The sequence below is a fragment of the Monomorium pharaonis genome, chromosome 4 (genome assembly GCF_013373865.1).
Source record: "Monomorium pharaonis isolate MP-MQ-018 chromosome 4, ASM1337386v2, whole genome shotgun sequence".
Lineage (NCBI taxonomy): Eukaryota > Metazoa > Arthropoda > Insecta > Hymenoptera > Formicidae > Monomorium > Monomorium pharaonis.
Window position 1 is genome coordinate 25903086 of NC_050470.1, and position 24673 is coordinate 25927758.

Here is a 24673-nt window from a genome sequence, read left to right on the forward strand (position 1 = left end):
AATAAGATTTTATCTCTCTTAGGGCCGATCGTTTTAACTTCTTGGTAAAAAACATGCGTGCCTATCTTTATCTTTCTCTCTAAATAAATAAAGATAATAGGTGCCTGTCAGCCAAAGCTTTCCAATAAATTGAAATATCGGCTCCTCCTTACAGAATTTTAATTTAATGTAATATCTTTAAAACCATTTTGTACTAAAGAATTTTGATACGATATTAACTAAAGAATTGAGAACCAAATGTATCACATTGGTATGCATGTGTTGTACAGTTGAAAAAATAGTGAGTCTCTCCGAGAAGGAATGACTGAAAGGCCATACATCGGGCAATTTTATTGTATTTCTCGTTCATTTTTAGATTTACTTGCAGGATATAGTTTTCTTCGAAATGACATGCAAATGCAATAGGTATATCCAAGGCGAGTCTGGTTTTTCAGGGCGTTACCCTCGGAAATTCTGGTCGGTTGGTTGGTCGATGCAGAACGTCGAGGGCGGTGCATCTGTCGACGGAAGATTTATATCCCGAGGCCGAGGTTATTTCTACCCATTCCCGACTCGCGGCTGTGCTCGGCACGCTGCGCCGGTAAAAAGCAAAGCTTTCGTTTCGAAATTCGCGAATCGGCGACGCCTTTGAAAAAATTCATTTCTTACATCACGCAAGCGGATTAAAATGTTTCAACTTGATTTATACGCGTATCGTTACATATAATTATCTAAATTTGATACTGGTTAAATCGGAATGAAGTTAAAGATATGAATCGAATGAAATTATGTTTGTATGTGCAAAACATACGCGTGAGAATGTTTTTAGCGATTAAAGAGAAATTTATAGGAACGCCTATTAGCAAATTGGTCGACGATCTTTGTTCATTAGCGATCCCTGGAAAATAATCAACTGGCACTTAATTAATTATATATTTATGGCTATTTTGTGGCACGCGAGGCATGACGCTCGCATTTTAATACTTTGCGGACTTGATAAAGATTTAAATACAGATACGGTGCTGTAGAATTTAAATACAGTTTACGGTCAATATTAATACGAATATTCTTATGTTAAAGTAAAATAAAAATTATAAATGCTAAAATTATTATGTCAATTTTATGGAATAAATTATGAATCTATTCCTACTGTAAAATAAGTATTTCATGTATCGTATAAGTTGATCTTAGATTAACTCGGTGAAGTAAACGAGTTCAGCGCTCAAAAAGTATACGTGCAATTAAAGAACACCTAACGTGCGCGCAATATTCGCAGAAAATAATAATTGTGATTTGAGGGGGAGTTGAAATCCAATGATCCGGCTGATCCTTTCTGCGGTACGAACACCAGGCATTAACGTTACCGCAGCGCGTTTCAAAATGGAGGATTCCGGCTCGGCGAGAAAAACGATGCGATGCGCGGTGCGATTATAACTCGGCCGCGAGGGCCGTCGGGTCTATCAAAACCCGCTCGGCCATACATCAATGCCATCTATACGTATAATTTCGATGTTGACTGGACTCTTGGTTTTATTTGCCACGCGTAAAAGCGAAGACGTGTACGCGCTGCAATGCGAGATTTGATATTAGGTAGACGTTGCGCTGCACTTTGTTCCATTCTTTATACGTTGATCCAGTTCTCTTGAAATGCGGCAAATTGATAGAATAGCCATGTGAAAGGTAGGCATTTTGTAACTGTTTATTATTGTTCGTATATCATGAACATTTTACACGAAGAAAACGGAAATTAATGTAATCATTGATTATTTATCTAAGCTATAATCAACTTACATGTTATATGTAAGAAATATGAGTATATATTGACATCTATTTATTTTATAACATATAATACGATTTGCGTGGGCATTGCTACTTGTCACATCGGTCGTTGTTATTATAGTTTAACTAACTAGCGACTAAACATGAAAAATACTTAGCTCACGATCGAAGAAGATACAGAACATTATTGGCAGTTAAATGATATAGTATTACCCTAAAGTAATAAATGTCACATTGTGATTTAATGGCTCTGTAATTTTGATCACTTAACTGTCGTCGCATTACCAGTTATAAAGACATAAGCATTGTCAATTTGTTTTTTTGTTTGCGACGATTTTTATTTATTACACGTCGAAATACGGTTTATTAATTTTTTGACACCTTTGATCGAACTTACACGATTGCGTATCAAACATTTTGAAGTAATGTCGTAACTTCTTCGTGCAAGTCTCTTACAGACTTTTTTTAAGCAAACTTCCATCGATTTTTCATGTTGCCATTGTGACTACGTTCGCAGGATACACACAATGGCGTTCAACAATATTCTTTCCCGCCATTTTTTTGGTGAGATCTCGAAGGACCAGGGTGCGGGCGAAGATGCCCATACACCACGCGTTCTTCTTGCGCGGAGATCGGTAATAACCCAATAAATCAGGGTACCCCAGCCGATGCAATTACGTTCCGTGGCTGGAACCCGACTCGAAGAACCCAACCCCTCTCGTAAATATTGCTCTCTGCGCACCGACGCAGCATTCTCGCCAGGTCCACCGCCGTTTCTTCCTCTCTCGGTTTTCACTTCTTTTCTTTTTACGGCGGTCTCACGACCCCGCCGCAACGCAGAGGATCTCCCTGTGCACCACACGCCGGGGTTGTCGACGATACTCGTGCCTCATCCCCCTCGCGAGCGTCTCGCTCGTGTTCTCTTATTACCGCCCCGCCGTTCTCTTCTCGCACGCGGACACCATAGCGCAACCATGGGAACCGTCGTGGCGTGGAGTGTTCGAATTCTTTTGGGGAGTTTAATTGCCACCGTGCGATCTGTTAATTCGCTAGTGTCAGCTTGAGAAAGCGAGCCGAGAAGCGAGAGGGAGGATTTATATCTCCACCGTCGACAGGATTCAATGTGATGATTCTACGGGAGTGCGTGTTCACCAAAATATGGGGGTCGAAACGCGATGGACAAGAATGCGTCTGGGCTCCATGTGTGCCATAGATTGGCCATAGAAGAGCAAGATAGTAAGACGACTGCTTCTAATGCTAAAGTACTTTAAGTAAAACAAAGGATTTGATACCTTCAACCTTCAAACTAATAATTTCCTGAGACGGTTTGTGCATCGAACTCGTCAAACATCGCTCAACGAGAGAAATAATGCATTAATATAATAATAATGTATTATATATATTTCTTTAATATTACTTTAATATTATGAAAAAATTATTGCACATTAAAAATTTATTTTTCGCTTTTTTTCCAACAACGGCTTCGTCAGATGCATCACCGAATGAACATTTGCACGATTATCTTTCAGGATGGCGAGGAAGTATTACTACGAGGCCATAACCATGACGTTTTCCGAAAATTGTCGCCAGCATGCGATGCCGTGCACGCTTCACACATGGCATACGACAGGTATACCATCACAGGAACGCAATTCTATCAATTTCGTCATTCTCGAAGGGGCAAGAGATGCGCGTTCGTTATTTTTGACAGCTGGTCTGCACCATTACGCCAATAACACATCATCGTCGCGCAACGAGCGGCAACGACGATTCATTTGTTGGAGTATTCAGGGCGATGTATCAAGTAGGAAAGCGTAAAATGACACGAGGCAAATTACATCGTTTGGTGACACTGAAATTTGCACGGGGAAAAAAAGGAAAAACAGAACGGTCGGCTAACGCGAACGCATGTATCCGAAATGGCCAGTATGGCCCGACAATTATTGACAGAAACGAGTACCGTGTGACATGCAATATAAGTAACAGTTCTAGCTTGCGGTACACGTGGGTCGGCACTGAATATCGGAAGAATTGCATAATTCTTCAGTCTTACATACAAATTAGCTACTTTGCTTTACTACCTCTACCCTTGCTGAGATGACAGAGCAATACACATCGTATGCATTTGTTTGATAATGTCACGAACTTTCGCAATTTACGTAATTCTTATTAGCTAATATCACGCAAACGGCATGCAGTAAGAACTCTGGATGATTATTGACAGAATGAAAGTGAGACTATTGTTACATTATTTTACGACAATTATTTGCGAGCCATGTTCTTCTTTTAAAGATGTCTTTATAATATTCCTAAATTTTTTTTTATTTTAATACTTGAGATTTTTACATTTATTTGTTGATCTAGATCGAAGTTTTTGATTATTTGTGCGTTCTATTTATTTTGTGCTTACCTTGCTGCTGTCACTTGCGACTGTAATCAATGTAATTTTTTTTACCCTAACTTAATAATTATCTGAGAATGTTGAATACGAATGGAGTCTTCTTTCTAGAGCGCTTCAGTTTGCCATCGGCATTTTGGCGTTAGGCGATAAATCTCGGGGCGAGTGGGCTTTAGGAGCCCTCGCTGTGTTAGAAAAGAAGAAAGTAGAATGCGAAAACGAGGGAATGCGTGCTGCCAATAGATTTACGAGGCCATCCGTCTTCGTAGTACGCACTTGATGCTCACGCTCGCGATAAAAGCGCAGCTCATCTACGCGTGTATGTACATGTGCGTTTGTGCGGCTCGTCACGTATACATACGTACGTACGATTCTAGAGGAACGGTTCGTTATTATAACCCACGAGGCGTAATTGTTTCCAAGGAACCAACATGGAGAAGACCTTGCCTGAGAACCCAGAGGTATTAGCAGTCTTTCTACAGGACGTTTCAGCAATAGTGCCAGTAGTCACGATCACTTTGCTTGATTCTAATGGACATGAAAGAACAACATTAAGATTTGCATATTACTATAATGAAGTATCAGGTGGAGGTTCACTTGCTGTGAAAAATACACGATTATAAAACATCTGCATTTATAGAAATAAAACTGAAGGTTATTGATTCAATTCACGTTATCTCTATCTTCATTAAACTAAGGCTCGATCTTGAAAGAAATTTTGAAAGAAATGCAATTTAAGAAAGTTGCACAAAACGAGTTAGAATGATTGATAAATTGACTACTTAACTCATTCATCTTTTAGCGTTTGTTTAACTTATCAGACTGTACAGGAAAGTTATGTTAGCACGAGCTATAATTTAAATTCGACGAAGTTGTAGCTGCGAAGCGATAGCATAGTTCTAGATAGACTTGCGATGGCAAGTACTGTATTAACATAACGGAGTGAAAACACGTGGCACGTGAGTCTCAGCGGGGTTATGTTAAATTTAAATTTGGAAAGTTGAAAATTATGTGACGGCTCAAACGGCACCGATATCGGTGAGACCTTGCTCGAAAATGTCGTGATATTAGTTTACTTCCGCGGGAAACCTGAATGATAGTGCCGGTAGTCACGACTACCTCGGTCGATTGTAATCTAGCGAGCGCGAAGGAAGCCCACGGTTGTATTTTTATCAGTGATCATGCAAAGTTGCTTTTTTTGCAAGCGTGCACCGTCGGAAATCTACAGCGGCTTATCGATGTTGCGATTACACTCGAACATTCCGTGTAAGGATAATAACGCCGAGAATAATCGGATGAAATAGGCGATCTGTAAATCGCGATTAAATTAGGAATACACCAGGTAAACGACGATATTGATATATCTGATTGAATTTGCTGCCCGTTTGGAGAATGACGCAATAAATTACGAAATCTCGACGTATAAATCAGCCGCGGTTAATTTTATTTGCTTCCAGATTTGCCCTGCGCGATGAAGACTAAAAGGATCTGTACAAGTCTTGTTGAGATGGTTATAATTGGAAGATTATCCTTGGAAGAGCTTTTTTCAATGGTGACGGCTGCATAATTAATCGAATAATATGCAAATTTCTCTATGGTAATAAACGCCGGACTTAATCAAACTCTAGATTGCCGCGGAATTTTCATCGCGAAAGGTGAAAGAAAACGTGAATGAAATGACTATTAATTACTTAATATTATTCATTAGAAAAGCATATTATTACGTATTTTGATCGTATGCCATTACGAGATTAATTACTTTACAGACAGAAGGAATATTAATAAATTTATAGCAGTAACTTCATACTGCGAAAGAATTCGAAGTTATTAAATGTAACTTAAAATGTACCAAAGAAATATAAATAATTTTTACTATTTCTTTATCTTTATTGTTTATTATTATTGTTTATTGTTTATTATTAGGTACTCTAAAAAAACACTTGAAATATTTTTTACGTAGATTGCATCTTTATAGATGATTATCTTTTAATGTGCCAAGCGCAAATTCGGAGTCGTTTATTTACGCGCGAAATTTTTGCGTATTTCGCAATGTTTTCGCGTGTCACGAGAAAATAGCGGAGATACGTAAGCGTCAGCGGGGAGGGAAAAATGATTTTTTTTTAGAGCGCGAACCCGGAATGGCGCCGGCGGTCCGGTTTAATCTCGACACGCCCATTACACACGACGTACATATTACATCACGATCGCACTCGATAGCAAGCGTATCTATACGAGCCCTATCTCCCATGCCTACTTACGATACGTGTAAGCCGCAATTAAAATTCAAGAAAAATTCTCGGAAACCTGTTTCGAGACCGAGCGAAATATTTTGCTGCGGGGTGGTCACGCAGGAACGCCAGTCACGGATGATCTTGTTTAATTGCCCCTAGCCTTTAGATGATCCCTCCCTTTCTCCCTCCAAATTGTCATCTGCTATATCCAATTCTACTAATTTTTCATTGGTAATTAAATATTTTGTGCGAAATTGGAATATTTTTCGATACCTTGTTAGAAGTAGCTTATTGGTCACTCAGGAAAACAAACTTTATTTATGATAACATAATTTTTGTAATCTAAGATATGCATATGTTTTTTCTTTATCATTGATGGAATTTAGCCAAAATTATAGTTATAACAGAGAAGAATTTAATAGCAAATCTTTAAATTAATTTATTTTTGTAATTAAAATCTTTGATAAATGGATGTGTGTGAACTTATATATATATATATATATATATATATATATATATATATAATACAATATACATATATAAATAAATAATAAATAGTTTTAAAAACAAAATTATTAAGTAAGTTTATTATATATATATATAATATATGTATATTGTATTATTTCATAATTTCACAATAATGACAAGTGTAGTGAATATGTTAGTGAGCACATCTGCATACGTAAACCGCTTACGTGTAATTCGCGCAATATGAGAAACATTCCTAACGTACCATGTTGCGGTTGCAATTTTCATTCGTTGCTAATCATACAATCAGTAATCGATAAGGTCGTCACACCACGCTAGCCAACATTCCCGGGAAACAATATCACTTATCGTACCATTTTTATATCTCGCTGATAATTTTTTGCCTACTGTATCGGAACGTTTCAGCGGCGGCGTTTGCGAGCAAGCCTATCGATTACGCGCGACGTCGGCGAGAGAGAGAGAGAGAAAGAGAGAGGAAATTTCTTCGTGGAAGTCATTTTCTAGCGTGAGTATCTTGATACTCGGAAAATGTTGCGCAAGTAAAAGAAAAATGGCGGGGTGGTACACCCGCGTGTGGGACTCTTCGGGTATTGTTGCTATTTCGTGAAATGGCGTGTACGCGGCACGAGAGCGTGGTCACGAGAGAACCGCGGTCTCGGGGAACCACCATTTTGAGAGATGCTGCATCCTGCAGACCGTGCAGCCCACGCAAACCTACGGCCGACAAAGAAAACACCACCGCAACCACCCACGTCCCAATCCCATTGGTCGAGGCGTCTTCGTCCATGGGATACCACACCACCCACGGACCCCAGACCCATTGTCAGGTTTGTACAGGACGTCCGTAAATCTTGAGGCGATAAAATATTACTTTGTTGCATCAAAGAAGTAAAAAATTGCATTTTATTTATTATGACAATGTATATATTATTAATAATAATCTAGAAATATTGAAACATTTAAATTTTTTAATGTTAATAGTTGAAGATGTATTTTTTAAGTACCACTTTATATCTCAGAATATAATTCTTTTAAATTGAGTATTTATATTTTACATTACATTTTGATTACGTTGCTTGCAAAATTCTAAGGGATAAGATATTGAATATATTCTTTTATCGGCAACAAAAATTTATCTCCTTCGTTTACAATTCTTTTAAATAGTAGAAGCAAATACAAGAGCGCTATTGTAAACTGTGCTACGGTGAATAGAGTTGTCTAAATTTCATTCAACGAGCCAAACTAAGCCACCGCTTGCGTCGAAAGTGTTCGAAAGGCTTGCCGAACGGTATATCGAATTGAAGACAAAACACGGTTCGCCGGGTGGATGGTGAACCCTGGCGAGACTCGACATGAGAGTTCGCGGTTTCCCCTTCGCCGTTTGGATTACGATGGGTTAGGCTAGGGCTAGATTATCTCAGTGACGGTAAGTATAGGTTGGATCGGCAGTTCTAGCCATCCCGCGGCCATACCAGGAGCATTGCTTCTCCGAACACGTAAGTCCGCCGCGCTCGCCGAGCGCGCCGAGCCACGCGATAATTCATGGGACTTTATGCGCACCTTGTGTAATGCCAGCTCCGTCGGCTTTTTCTTGGCCTTCACTGTATCCTGAGAAAGGGGGAAGGGTAGGGGGAGAGAGAGAGAGAGCAAAATCTTCGGATCATTGGCTTCTGCTTAAACGGATGTGAAAATTTGCAATAAAAATACAGAAAAAAACGCCTGGAAAATTAGCATTAAAAGTAAGAAATTATAAATATTAAAACGTAACAAAATATCTGGGACTTTACAGATCTCGTTTGCATAATTGTACTTCCTTTCACTGAATTGTTAGCAAGTTATATTTGTTATTAAAGTACACTTTATGCTTCATGTAAATTAAATGATTGAGAAATATATGGCCAAGTAATTTTAGATTTGTAGTTAATTTTTTCAAATTTTACAATTTTTTTTTACTTTCAAAAAGTTATCGATTTTTTTTATATTAAGCAATCGATTCAAAGCTTCTGAAGTGGTTATTAAAGTTTATTATCTTGTTCCTCTGTAGCAAAAGATCTATGCTCGCGTAAGATCGAATCTGTACACAAAAGAATTTATTAAAATGCAGATTTGAAAATAATTATAGTGGACCATTAAAATATTTATAATAAATGTTTAAATTTATTTTTGGAATGTCAAAATTTTTACAACAATATTATGTTTGAGCACTCCACATTATTTTGATGGTCCAATAGAATTGTTATTTGATTTGTATCTAGTTCAGTTTTTATTTAGATACTACAGTTAATTGTTCTTTCTACATAATTGACTCACGTAAATAGCTGGAATTAATGTGACGTTATATATAAATTTAAATTTTTAATTTAATATTCACAACAAATTACCAGTGTGACGATCAGCCGAGTAATCTAATTGCGATAATGTCACCACTTTTCCGCGAAAATAATCTACTTATCCTGAAGACGGCGATGTCGGATTAAGTGATGAGAAAGGGTAGAGGAGAACAAGAGGCACAAAACAAAGAAGGGGGAGTTTAAAGTATAAGTACTCGCACGCGGGCTCTAACATTACTCCGCGCGGCGGTGAGATAATTTTTCCTCTGATTACTGGCGCAAGCAATATTTCAATTAGTTGTCAATTTAGTTGTCGGCGCCTGACGGATACATACGTATGCGAGGGTACCGCGACCGAGAATAATTAACAATAAATTATCCGGGGGAGCTATCATTACACCGACTAATCGCGGCAAATTGACTGTTATATTATTAAGCAGGTTATGGACGCTAATTGCGTGCCGCGTGCGAATCGTCTTCAAAGACTATGACGCTTGGCGAGAAGGGACCATCGCGAACAACTTAGATGAATAATTGAAAGTATACGATCGCGTACGGGATCGTAGATCATACAAATTGATCGAGGCATTCGAGGGACTCAAATTGTTGCTAGAAAAGGTGATAAAAGAATCTTGCAAGTCAAAAAATTTTAGTAATCCCATTAACTATTTGTAATTATTATTTTTGTGGGACATCTTATCTCGAACATTAGAAAATGATTCGTTAATGAGGACGAAGTTAATGAGCTGCTTAATACCTTTGATATGTCTGCATACGAGCACTCTTATTATATTGCTATAGTTAGAAACCCATGATTATGAATAGTTATAATAGGAATAGTTTTTCTGAATTTTATATATTAATAAATACTTTTATATCAAACTTTAATTTAAAATATGAATTTATAAATGAAATTAATGGTACACAGTAGTAGATAATACTTTACAGAAAATTGTTTTACTAAAAATATGTAAAAGTTAAAAAAAATTGTTAATTTTAAAATTAGTCAATACTTTTTTTTGTAAGTCGAAGAATAAATGTTTCCTCTTGATTCGTGCAGAGGCCGCCACATTGTGCGAATATGGTTGTAATCTGTATGATGCAACACAAGGTGGCGTAGTTGGTATCACCAGCTATGTAGCAAGACGTTTATTGACTATAAAATTCCATGAAGAATATACGCGAATATATCGATATATTTTAAATCTGCGAAAATAAAAACGCTTATAAATAATAGTAAATGTAGGCTAAATTAAATATAAATTACGCAGGCATATGTATTTTAAAATACAGAATAAGAATTATATATATTTTTTAAAGTACAAGCAATGAAAGAACTTTACGTAGATGAATATTTCAAGTTCATAAAGTGAAACTAAGATAGAAAGACATACATATAGTTATAATTAAGATAAAAATTAACATAAATTACACAATGACATATATTCTAAAATAAGAATTAAGAATCTTTTGGTAAAATACAAGTAAATTTTACGATACATTTTTCAATTTTACATCATAAAGCTGAAGTAAAAAGACATGAATGTCATAGTTATGAGATCGTAGACAAAAGTCGGAATACGTAGTTTATTTTATAATAAAACTTGAGAATTATGGAGTATAAACGATGAAAGTTTGCATGCGAGGAAATCTTTTTTATTAAAACAAAAAATGGCATTGAATGATTAATTGTTTGTCGCGCAACTCGTTTGCGTAACAAAGTAACGACGAGCTTATCGCTTCCGTTCACTATCATCGCCATTACACGAAAGTAAATGGAGAATTAAGTTGTGCGACTAAGTGTGCAATTTATGGCGATAGGCGCGGGTCGAACGGCTCCCATTACACTGCACCCCGTAAACAGATACCCGCGAAAGATATTCATATCGAACTATAGATATCGTGTCGCCGTTAAAAATGTAGCGTAAGAGGAAATTGGCGGTCACGTGACGCCAATTGCGTCTCCCGGCGTCATCACAGCGTAACCGCAAGGTAATTTATTGTACAAGATTTATTTGCTTGGTATAACAACACTTTTATATTTATTATTTAATGCAACAGCATCATTATATACATTTCAGTATTAAGTTATAACTTATAATATTCTAATTATAATTTGTCTTAAATACTATAATTTAGTATATTATTTCCATCGCTATTTAATTGCTTTATTGCAGCAATATTATGGTAGATTATATAGATATTAATATAATAGTAAATTAATTATTTGACCGATAAATATTTTCAACGTCAAGATAAAGTTAAATTAAGATTACCTATTTTAAATATAAATGTGTATGCGTGTTTGTATGATTTTTTTTAAAACAAATTATGTTAGCATTTTTAACATTTTTACTGTTGTTAATTTTGAAAATATTTTTATTTATTTCTTAATATGTAGAGTTATTATACATAATTTATATTATTTTCTTATTGTTTCAAAGATTGGAATTCTTTAATAGTTCTTTAAATAGTTTATTTTATCATAATTAAAACAAAATGCTGGAAATTGATTAAAAAAAAAGAAATATAGAGAGTGTAATACGAGAAATAATTGGAAAATTGTCGGTGATTTTAATTAGCTGTATATTAAGACGCGTGCAGAAGATAGCTCAGTACACAAAAATCTACTAGCATACTGTACTTTTACTAGTGGCAATAGTTAAGTGGAAAACGAGACGAATTGTATTGATGTGTTATGTAGTATTACTGTGAAACGAATGCTTGTAAACGACGTGCAGGATCTCGCGATCGGGAACAACAGAGTCGAGATGCCACTTGTACGACATCGATTTTTACCGGATCGGACGATTTTGCGCTCGGAACGATTTCAATTTCTCCTCGTGCCAGCTCACGGAGCTGCGCGCCACGATTCACCGTAATACGGGTCCCCCGATCAAAGTGTGGAGCCGCGCTCACGATCTCGTACAATCGCATATCCGAGCGACTCGAAAGTGCGAAGCGTTTACACCGGTATTTGAACTTCGCTGATGACGGTAATCACGCTCGGCTCGACACTTCAATTGCACGTTTCGTCGGGTTCCTGCGCCTCGGTTATTTTACGATCGGGAGTAACCCACCGCGGTGGTCAGGATCGCGTCCTTCTCGTCTTCTCCGTCGATCCGAAGTCGCAGATATCACGTTCTCCCTTCAATTCCATTTGATCCATCTTTTTTTCTTCGATGAGCATCCACGTACGCCTACTCTGCATTTCTCAAATTCACTGTATAACCGTATATTGAACTAGGTAGATATCGACGTATAAACGTCGTGATGACAGCGGCGAAGCGGCGCGTATTATTATCGCACTATTTCTATGGATAGTTGGTAGGTGACAAGTGTCGTCGTTCAAGGAAGACTAGATGATATGTGGGTCATTATGACAGTACTCTGCTGTAATTTATCGTGCACTTTATCGTGTTTCTATACTCGATCGATTTTAAAGAGAACAGATAAAGTTTAGTAGAAAATTATACATATGAAGGTAAAAAGTAATACACTTACAGTACATTTACAATATACTTACAGTACACGCACACTTTACAGGTGCGAGTTACTAATTTGAGAGCGAGAGAGAGAGAGAGAATATTTAACAAAAAATATCTAGTTATTTCTTTATCCCTCTAAATGAAAGCGTTGAGTGTACAATGATTTTCTATCGCAGCAATACCACAGAGATACCGCTTTCCGAAAATCGTGCGGTCGCATTGGTACTATTTGAAATCTTTCTATACGTGAATAAGTTATTACAGTGAATTGCCATTGTGAATTGTTGCAAGTTCCTACCGCGGGCCACCGCTGTTACCTTTTTGACACATTGGCCGTCATGGTACGATTCAATTGAAATGAAATTGGAATTAGGTATGGTCTGTAGTGTATCCTGTGTGGTCTGCGGTTCCAATGGCTGGTGATAACCAGAGAGCATCACGAGAGTCAAAATATTAATGCATTCAGATTGTAATCATTTATGTTAATTTCTACTAATGTAGATTAGCTTTGATTTTGATTTAACTTACTGTTTATCTATTCTTAATTCTTAGAAGTATAAGGAGAGAAAACAAGTAAGTTAAACCGCTATTGAAATTAAGTAATCTGTATTGACAGAAATAGACGTTGATCATTATTTTGTTTTTATATGGAATTTTAAAAATTGTTATAAATAGTAGTTATAAATTGAGTAAATATCTGCAGAATCCGGTATCGTAAATTACGATTGCTTGTAAACAAAATTAACTTATTTTCTTATGAATAAAATGTTGTTAATTTATGACGCTTCTTCTGATTAAATAATCTAAGAGAGGAAAATTTATTGCTTATTCATCGCCGTACAATATCATAGTGAGGGTATGCTTGGTCGTATCTTATAATCTTCATCAAGATTGTATTGAATTTATTATACGTTTAAAAAACATTTAGAAGAGTATCAAAAGTCAGATCTACGGCTACTCGTAATTCTTAACATGTAATAATTTATTAAAAAAAAAAAAACTTATCCAGGTCTATAATTTACGGCGTTGATTTCATACATATTATCTTTATTTTTATCGCCTCTTTCAAACATTCTTAAGGGCGTATTTACAAGATTTTCTAAGCATCAATAATTTATTCGTCTAGAATCGTTAATTAAAAATTATTCAAGAATATCTGAAAACGTATATGTACGATTGTCTGAAAAACTTATTTATTTATTCTTAACTAATTGTATGCTATCTTAAAAAATGTAATTAAATGTAATCTATTACAAACCGATGTGTGACCGTCAACGTTACTTTGTTTCTTCATAAAAAAAAAACCATTGCGTAAGAATTCTTCGTGAGCTTGTACCTTGTGCAGTTTATATGTTTTCATTGTGTCTCTCGTTAATTACACTTCAGAATCCCGCAAGGAAATCCTTCAATGATCCACCCCGCAATTTACGATCCCGTCTGTCTCACTATCAATGTACTCATTCTCCCATTCTAAAGTTCATATAGAAGCCTGACGTGTGCATGGTATCTATCTATAATTAATGACGCGTTCCAAGGTCCGATAATGGGGAAACCGCCGCGTCCTTCCGCCAGCACTCAAGGATACCGTGCGTACACGGCTCCTGGTAAAAAAGGAACAACATCGGTCGAGCGGACGCGACGACACGGTCGTTCCACGGTGTTTCAGGAGGATGCTGCGACATTATCCCTTCCGTATGTACCGCGAAAGTACGAGCGTGAGCGCGAGCACACGGCCTCGAGAGAGTTGCCGCCGCCACCGCCGCTACGCACGCACGCACACGCGTGCGTCCACGGCCGGCCGCGCAACACCGGTTCAACCGGAATCAAAGCACCATCTCTCGAAGCCGGTGCGGTGCAACGTCGGCGCGGAGCCGATCCGCGTGGGCTCTCTCACGGGCACGTACACGCATCCGCGGGAACACGCGCGGAAAGTCCCGGCCGAGGCTCGGGCAGCCGGTGGGCGCTTTGATGTGGCCGCCGGTCTGCTGCCTTTGCCATCCCGAATACCTTTATATACGTCCCGTGCTCCGCTTTTTATCTTTCTCTTTTTTCTCCCTTTCTCTCTCTCTTTCTGCGTTAACGTATCGTTCGATCGTCATTCGAGCTGTGGTCATCTCACTTCCTCTCGTAGTGAGGACGTGCTTTCTTTTTCGTTGCGTTTATTCGTTCCTCGTATGTACGCAAGTATAAACATACAGTATATAAGCTTCATTCCACGATTTATTTCGTTCTTTTCGCACACGGAGTGAACTATTCTCGCGTTGACGCGACTAAAAGGAGTAGCTTGCTGATGCTCCATCTTTCCTGCATGCGACACGAGAGATATCGTGATCTTGTTGGAAATCAGATAGATGGCGAGGTGGATGCTGAATTCGTAGCGAAAGGGATTAGCTTTTTAATTTCTTTATCAATCTGAGAGATTTCGTGGCTGTGACTTTGCGCTTTACATGTGAAGCGAATAATAATATAATTCTCAAGTTGTGAAGTTACAATTGCACCAATTTTATTTTATGCAAATTAGTTTAAAAGTATAATTAAAATACACATATTATTTCGTGATAATATTCGTTGCAATAAAAAAAACATCCTTACGTGTTTGTATAAAGAAAGATTTATTTGAGGAGGAAATAAAAAAAAACGTGAAGATGAAAGATAGATAATACACATAAAATTTTGGGCACGTGAATGATCTTAGATAGAAAAACACCTGTCGAGTCTATCAAGTTTTGCGAACTCATATAATGACGCAAGGTGCTTTTTAAACAGGTCATTAGCAGCTTTAAGGGCGTTTCTGTGAATCGGGAAAGAATGTCCTGGTTTCGAAAGGTTCCCCCATTTATTTCACCTATATTCTCACCGTCTCCCTTAACACTTTTTAGGATCTCATTTTGTGTTAAACGGTTTAGTTCAGATTTAGTATTAAATCATTTTTAAGCGTCACGCATCGCACGGACGCAATAAAGCATCTCTTAACAGGAAAAATCCCTGAAACGGGGCGGCATGAACTCGGGATGACGGTTGGTGTTGCACCGTCGATCAAGGGAGTGACAGAAGGCAAAATCCTGTGCGATGAGCGACGTGGCCGGAATGTGGGACGCAGAAAAAGCGGCGTAGTCCCTCGCCCACTGGGTACTGGAGCGTATCTGCCCGAGGATACCGTACGGCTTGCGTTCCTTCCTGCAGGATCAAAGAGAACAAGAGACTTCTCTCCTCTCTATGCAGCACCTGTAGCGCATAGCCGTGCGTCCATCTGTCCGTTTCGTGGCATCGGTGGGAAGACCAAGACTCCGGCCAGCTTCTTGCGGTGTAATCAATCGAGCCGCTACCATTGCCAGCTTTCATTCTCTCTTCCTCCTTACTCGGCTTCTCTATGTTGCCTCTCCACCAATGACACGAATTGTACTCGTGCACACGTAGATCACTTGCATTTGTTCCTTTTGCCGTCTAGTGTTTAACGCATCTGTACGTGTATCAATGTCCATTCGAGTAGAAGGCGTGGGAATAGGTTCCACTTTGCTCTGAGAGAACTGTCTTTGACGAGTTGTAGGAACAGCTACCGTATTTGAGTAAGTTGTCGGAACATATGAATATATATTGTTTTAATGCAAGTTTTCAAATATTCCAGTTAATTATGTCATTTGATGTTATAAAAAATATATCGTGGATATAGATCATTAATCTTGAACCTTGTTCTTTTCTCGTTTTAATAAAGATTAGTGCAGGTATTTTATGCCATACATAAAAGATACCTGCCATAAATAAAGACTGTGATAAAGACTTTTCAGGTCCTCCCTTTTTACGTTCAGCGCTCGTAAGAGTTATGTACTTGGTGATTTCTACAGTGGTATATAATTTCACAGTTATTTCGATTTTAAAAATATGAATACTGCACACATTTCTCAGTTACTATACATTCATCAGCTGCATATAAGAATGAAATAAAAATGCGGGCAAATAGTGTAATCTAGATATTAAAAAATTTGCAACAACAGATAGTAAATTTGTATACTGGCTAACCTTTTCCGAATTTCCATAGTGAATTATGGTGAAAAATAATGGATCGAAGAAACGAATGGTGGTGAAGACAATAAGATCGATAAAATCACGCTTTTCGCTATTTCGAGAATCATATTATTCCTATCTGATTATTCTGTTTTTTCTTTCTTTACGATCCAATATTTCCAAGTAGTGAAAACATTTATTCTTATTTTGTGTTTCATAGTAAAAAGATTAGTTGCAATAACAAGAATCTGTATCTCCATGGTATCTAAATTTCACTTGTATATAGCTAAAATTTAGCTACTACACATTCTTGTTGCTGCCACTAACTTTATAATATAATATACTCTACAATATAATATACAACACACACATACATTTATTTAAATATCAGCTTACCATTTGCTTGTTAAATTATGTGTTTAATGTTTGGAAGAATGTTTATAAGAAATGTAAAAACATTTAATTCGTTTTATCTCGTGATGAACAATAATAAGTTCTTTCTCGTTTATATCTGTGTCGGTTTCTCGATCGGTCTTTCTTATCTTCATACGATTATTAAATCGAACGTTTGAATCCATGCGACGAGTGATGCCGGCCGTATTTCGTGTCAGGATACGCACAACGACGGCACGCCATAATTAACAGTAGCTACGTTGCACGATAAAGTACAATGGCGGCGCTACTTTGAGAAAGAGACCCCCACGGGAGTGTGTTAATTTATTATTTTTTTAATACACTATTCATCTCGATGCTGTATCCCTCTCTCTCTTCGATTCGCAGTCGGCCTCGTTTGTCTCGGAGACCAAAAGGAAAAGATGGACGCTCGTCGCTGTAGGGAGTAGTCATTGTCTTTTTGTTTTCATCGTGTGAAGAAGAGTAAAAAGAAACGAATCCTCTTCTTACTGTGATCAAGCAATACTGCACTTTGACATTAAAAAATAAATTAATTAGTAAGAGTAATGAAAAATAATCACCGATATATTAATATATTTTGTAAATTTTAAAGCATCTCTTTTATGCTTTGAACATTTTTGGGCTAATTATATTTATATTTAGAGATCTTCTTGAAATATGCTTTATACACCTAAAAGATAATTTAATGAATTAATTTTTAGAGTACGCCATACGTGCAAAATTTTCATTAGTCGAAGTTATACAGGCAAAAGGTAGTCACGACATAGATTGAAAAATTCCTATTCGGAGAAACAAGTCGCGCTCGAAGAACCGCGTTCGACTTTCTGCTGCAGACTTTCCGACGCCGCGTGACATTCAGCTTGACCACTTTGCTTTATTTGCATTTAAATGGTTCGCCGCGGTTGACAAATGAGTCCGATATTATCGAACAATCGATTGCCGTTCGAGCGGAATCGCTTTGTAAGGCCCGATCTTGGCTTGGCTGACGAATCTTTTAACTCCACGCGTGTCCTTGTTTTAGGAAAAGGGAGAGAAGAACAATCGGTTCCTGTGACATGCCTGTACAAACGGAGCACCGTGTTCTTCACGTTTCTTAACCTTTTCGCTTCTCTTCCTTCTTTTGTCGCCGTGTGATTTATTTCTTTACCGGCTTGAATCTATGGGAACGAATGAAAGGGGCGCGTCCATGGAATTCGGAAGTCGCTGCTTAAGAATGCAGACGCAATCTTGCCATTATAAACAGAACACAATTAATCTTTAAAATTCAATGAAACATTCATATTCCGAATTGCTTTAATTAATAGTATGAATTGATAGAATGAGTTGCGTTTTAATAGAAGAATACATCGAAAGAAAAGAAACAGAGGCAGATAGGGAATTTCATATTTACAAAAAATTATTTAGAAACTTCTGAAGAATGTTTTAATCATTTTGGAAGACATTTATCCGTCTCGAATATACTTTAGCTTTAGTACATCCAGGCTAGATCATCAAACTTTCATTCCAAATATCAAACTTTGATTTCCATTTATCTAGTCAAAGATCTTAAGTGCGGATCTTTTGATACGTTATTGGTTTCAAGGGCATGAGGTTTATGAACCTCTTGGGAATCGAATCGGGTAATGTCCAGGTGGTGTGTATGTCACGGAGGAAACTCCGCGCGGGGCAATTACAATATTTCCTACGTTGCGAAAGAGGATGGGCTTGGCTGACACTCTGACAGCCCGTAGTCAAATGTTCCACGCTTCCCTGCGTTCGCGTCTCGGGCACGGGACGGTGAGGATCTGAATATATGCACATGTGCCTACTTCCTGAGCAGCGCGACCCCGCAATGGGCACGGGCTTGCAACGCGGTTGCGCGCAATTAGAGCTTCTTCGACCCTTTCACGTGCCTCCCGATAAACTTTAGAGAAAAATGCTCCCCTTCAAGAGCGAGCCAAGTTACGCGTTATAGTAATCGCGTAATTACGCCGATGAGAGAGGCATCTCCTTCACATTCACCGTACCCTGCCAATCTTTTTTCCTTTGCTGCGAATACGATTGATTGCTCGCCGGATAAAAACTATTGCCGTAAGATACTTACATTTCAACATAATAAATGAGAAGGTACGGTTACAAACAGCTTTTCCCAATCTAACAATTCAGCCGCGGATTATGTGACGGGTTTCTGTAGGCTTTTGTGTGTCGGTTCCTAATGATACTTGCGTAATTTACAACAAGCCTTATCACCGACTACCGCTTCTTTCTCAGTCTCTTTGATATTCCTAATAACGAGTAGATCGGGTCCCCGTGGAGGCAGACCGCCGGTCCATCACCGGAGCGAGAGGGGAATGTCGAACGATCTGTGAGATAAAGGAAGGAGAGAGTAGCTCCCGCAGGTGGACGCGTTGCGCAAACCGAAATCTCATTATCGCGAGACAAAGGTGCGACGATTAATCATCGTCACCGCCGCCGTGGCGGTGCCGTGTAGCTCGCGGCGGAAGCGCGAGATGGAAGACGCGGAGCAGAGAGACCGTGTGGCGGCGCGGACGAGAGGGAGAGCGAACGGGAAGATGTGAAGAGAGTAGAGGAGACGGGCGTCAACGCACGGTGGTCGTCAAAGGTCCATGCGGAACTAAGTCGCGCGCCCTTTGTGCTCGCGCCATCCCCCCCGTCCTCCTTCTCTCTTGCTATTTTTTTCGGGCGACGGGACTCGATTCTTCCGCGATTCGATGCGGTTCATCTGCGCACACTGCATCCAAGGACTTTGCACGTATATTTACCGAGGCGACGCGGAGAGCGTCGTACGCGTTAAATTTGTAATTACGTTTATTACCCAGGAATCATGTATCTTTCAGGACGGCCGTCGCGGCAGGATTAATCGATAGATCGAATTGTCGCGAGCCTTTTTTGGCGCGGTGTAATTCCGAAGTGGGAATTTGTTAAGTTTGGCTGCATGTGAGAAAGAGAAAAGGATATGCGTGTGTTGCATGATGTGTGTGTTGCAATAACAATTTATAAATAAAATTTATGGAACATTATCTACGCCATTTACATTAATGCATAAGTTATTAAGTAAAACTTATAAAAACTAAAAGAAAAATTTAGTTTTTGAATATAACACTTCATTGTGTGTGTATTTAAACTTGATTCCTGCAAATTACATATTTAAAAACTAAATTTTGTTTTCATAAAGTTCACTTAATAACTATATGTGAAAGCATTTTCTAATTTACACTTATGTTTTTAAAGTTGCATTTTTGCATTTTAAAAAACATTACCGAAAAACAACGTAAATATGCCAGTATTGATGACTACGCGTATAAAAATTTACTTATGTATATATATTTGAGATGTAATTTTATAAATGTAACTCGTAGTGGAACAAGTTGTCACAGTCTTCCTACTGATGGAAAATTTTAATTTTTAATACTTAAAAAACATCGTTACAAGTTAAATAAAAACTACGTAGCTAAAGATATGTTACCTAAAACACTGCATATAGCTATTGATATAAATCTGTAGATTAATCCGGAAAAAATTCTTAAAAATTATAACAACTTGCCTCGATCTCTCCTACACGTATTCCTACACATCCTAATTATCTACATTATCGTGCGACCCGCTATCGGGTCTCTTATTACGCGCGCGGAGCATCCTTCCGTGGGGAAGGCGACGAAGCAAGAGGCATAACGCCTGTCGTTTCGCCACCGAGGTCGAGCCGATCGAGCGCTACGTAATTATTGGGTTCAGAAATGAGCCGATGTCGGTGTCGACAATGAAAAATCCCGGGAGAAGGATTAATTCTCGCCTGGCGGCACCAACGTGTCCCAGCGCGTCCTCAGGACTGAAGGACGCGTTCTCTCCTCGCGGAAGTTCTCCGTTCGAAATCTTGCCGTGCACGTGGTGCCCATCAATCTTGTTTATGCATATTAGAGATTACGCGTATATGTAAGTACACCGGGCGATACACGATATCGTGGTGAAAAAAAAAAGGGATTAACTATGTTGTCGTGCATCAATCTCCGAGAGCTTCGCGCCGACCGGTTCCACGGCGCGTCTCGCAATGTTATTAGCCACCTTCGTTTCTTTCACGGACGTTAATGTTGAGTTTTTTCTTTCAAGGCAAATGTCTCCATAAGCACGGCTGCTATTCAATACTGTGCACCTCGTAAGTTATCATTTGGAATCGAACCTTCCATTATCAGGTAAATTGCCAGATCGGTTACTTGACGGTCACCTGAAAAAAACAACGTTGCGTGGCAACGTTTGCGGTGTAAAAAAGTGTTTGTGTGATGACTTTTCTTCGTGCAAATGTTCGCACGACACACAGGTAATTAATCCCGTGTAAATGTAAAGAGGGAAAAGATGTGTAACTGCTGTGCTGGAATTTCGATAAGCGTAAGAAGGAGCTGCCGGACGCGGACGCCGCGTTAATCTCGATACGTCGTGTGTCACCGGAGGTGGTCCACGATGATGAATGCGAAGCCTTAGGCGGACCTCAAGAGAGGACGGCAGGTAGCCGGGTAGAGTCGACAACACACAGCAGGGGGCTCTTCTCATCTTGGTGGTTCGGGCGTATTGAGTTGAACAGCGAGGATTGGCCTCGCCCCGTAACTCCGAGGAAAAGAAAGCGGTACAATGTAACTTGAACGATGTAACGTTACAATAACGTGACGAACGGGTGAAAGATGCATTATAGTGTGTTAATTCTTTTGGCGCTGGATTATATGTATTCGAAGATTTCTATACGGTTGCTAATTTTTATTCATTTATCGTCCAGAATTCAATTTTAAGTTTTTTCCAATATTTTTATAACTTATTTTTATAAATTTATCTAGTGTCTGTTAAATAAACGTTTATTTTTATTACAAAGCAATTTTATGAAAAGACACACGACGACTTAACCAGGAAGAATGTAACGTACAATACAGCCTTTTAAGGAGTGTCACCTGTACAAGTCGTGGGAGCATTGCACAAAGTCAGAGAGGAAAAGAAGATCGAAATTAGCGACACGGCCTGAGCGTGGGCAAGGTACGGATCTTCATCGTTCAATGCCAAAACGGGAGTCCTTAGACTTGTCTAGTGCCGGAAGCGATTTAATTTTACGAGTGTGTCCGTTTACCGTACAATTATAGATACTTAGCGGATGGAAGGAAACATTGCGTAGGTATCTTTTTAATCGGATGACTGCTCGTTAAAGCGGCTTGTTAAATTAGATCGACTGGCAGTTTGTAATAGCTTAAAGTAATTGAAATGAAATAATTTAATTGATCGTGATATAGAGTTTCTCGCGAGAAACAAATAAGCGCGTGGGAAGAAAGAATGTTCAAAATAAAACTGTCAGGAATGACTTTAGCGAATATATAGTCCGTCTCAAGTGTGGATTAGTCCATAGAGATCGATATCTTGGAAAATTCTCGTGCGAACGAGATCGTGCCACCCGATAAACGATTATCCCCATAACCGTTCGAGACACACTGTGGAAGGTTATTACGAGTCCTTAAATGTGCTAAGGAGGCTTTTAATACTCTTCTGCCAGGGTGCTCGAAATATCAGTATGATGAAGCCATTTTTTTGTCCTCTCGTGCTGTTCCAGTTACATCGCTTTTGTTTCGTGTAATTGAAAATTCTTTGCTATTTTGACATTCCACATAAAAAAAATTAAATAGTAACGATAATTTTAATAATGTATATCTATATTAATTTTAATAGAAAAAAAAAATTAAATATTTTTTCTCTTTTTTATTTGTATGTGTAACAATTACATTTTCAGGCAATTATTAAAAAAATAATACGTGATAATTGGGTTTATGGTTATTATGTTGGCATTATACTTGCAATACTTTGAAATATTATTAAAGCATCGAAAAGTAAATAGCTGTCGTTATGTCATTTAAATATATATTAGCCGCATTTACTATTTCTTAAACAGCAGGTAATATTCGTTCTAAAATGGCAATTAACAAAATAAACGGTGCGAAGAGAAATTTCGTGGCCATATATCTGAAGGAACTGCGTTCTCGCGTGTATTCCGAAGGTGAGGGAAACAGTTTTCGAGAAATGCGTAGGGGGGAGGGGGTTTACATGGGGCCGGCATAAAGGGCGGGTCGCATCCCCATGACAACCGTTTGCCCCGCTGATGAATCGGGTTCGTGCGCGGCACGTCAGGGTACATCGGTGAAATGCGATTCCTGATTACCTCGCAAACTTGGGCCTCCTAATTAACAATCCATCCGTTGCTCGAGTTACAACTTTCGCGGGTTTCTACTCGGCCGCGCGCGTGGAAAGTAGCTTTGTAATCCGAGCGTTGATAGGCGCTTTTTGAGGATAGACTTCAATTATTGTCTGCCGTTACAAGCTATGAACACCCAATTTAAAATACCATCACGTATGTATGTATCTACATAAGGACGTTCTACAATTTATAAAACATTCTAATGAAAAAATTTGAACATTTTAAGCCATTATTCGAGTTGAATGGTTTGTCACTTAAAACTTACAGAAATCCGATATGAATTTAACCAGTTATAATATTTTTTAATGCATAGCGAATTATTTAAAAAGTTTTTTAACTTGAATAATAACTATTATATGTGCTTCTCAAAAATTAATGTGGCATTGTTCTGTCGTTTTTCTTGCGCAGTAAATAACATCTCCATATAAAGAGATGCATGTCATGCCACGCATGAACAAAAAATAAAAAATGTTAAGCGAATATCGTGAATGTAAAATATGTCGACGGTATTAGCGAGAAAAATTCACTCTGCTTCGGGAAACTTTTCGCGGATAAGTGGGCTCGCGCCTTCGACAAATGTATCGTAAATTGTCGTTGCGAAGTGCTTAATGCGGTCGCGTCGTGCGAGAAGACGCGAGTCGCGATGGCGGAAGAGAGGAGCACAAGGGTGGGAACGAGATGGAAAGGACTCTCAGAAGGGAGATAAACCATTTCGTCGCGCTCGCTCTCTTCCTCCCCTCTGAAATTTTGAATCGGATGACAAGTCGGTAGTGCAACGAGAGCGTCATCGGTGAGCTGCCTGACGACGGGGCGGTCCTAATGGCTTGATAATGTCGCCCGCGAAGATAATCGAGCGTGAGATCGTTCGACCGATTTTCCACCGTCGGGATTTTAAGGAACGACGCGGACCGATTTTCCATCTTGCCTCGAAAGTACCGCCGCGTACTTTGCGGAGATGCAACGCGGACGACGCTGCGCTTTTAAGACGAAATATAAAATATCGTGATAGAAAAAAAAATCAATCCTACGTCTGTCTCTATCTCTTTTTTTCTCTCGTAGATTCTGAAGTATAGCAGTAGAGTTTTAAGTCAACTCGCTTTTCTATTCATTTACATGGGCTAGCAGTAAAATTTAGAGTTATTAAATATTAAAAATTATTTTAATCACAACATTTCTATGTATTCATAAAACAGTTTATGTAATCAACTCTCTATAAATCAAGAAACTTGTTGATCTCTTTGTTTAGCAAATAAATGGCGTGTTGATTTTGGATAGAGTATTTAGAAATTGTAGTGCTGATTGATCCAACGGTGAACTTGGCAACGGACCAATGCCGCTGCAATATA

The 24673-nt window shown here is 38.5% G+C and overlaps 1 long non-coding RNA gene across 4 annotated transcripts in view; it reads left to right on the top strand.

Annotated features, from left to right (window-relative positions):
- LOC105831524 overlaps positions 1 to 24673 on the top strand; it is a 221029-nt gene that overhangs the window by 26574 nt on the left and 169782 nt on the right. The window contains exons 2-3 of one of the 4 annotated variants that reach the window (XR_004963102.1): positions 3288 to 3388; positions 5614 to 5646. The exons of 2 other annotated variants lie outside the window; for them this stretch is intronic. This is a non-coding gene — a long non-coding RNA (uncharacterized LOC105831524). Of the gene's footprint in view, positions 1 to 3287; positions 3389 to 5613; positions 5704 to 24673 lie in introns of those variants that run through there. One more of the 4 variants, XR_003625408.2, reaches the window with a different exon arrangement.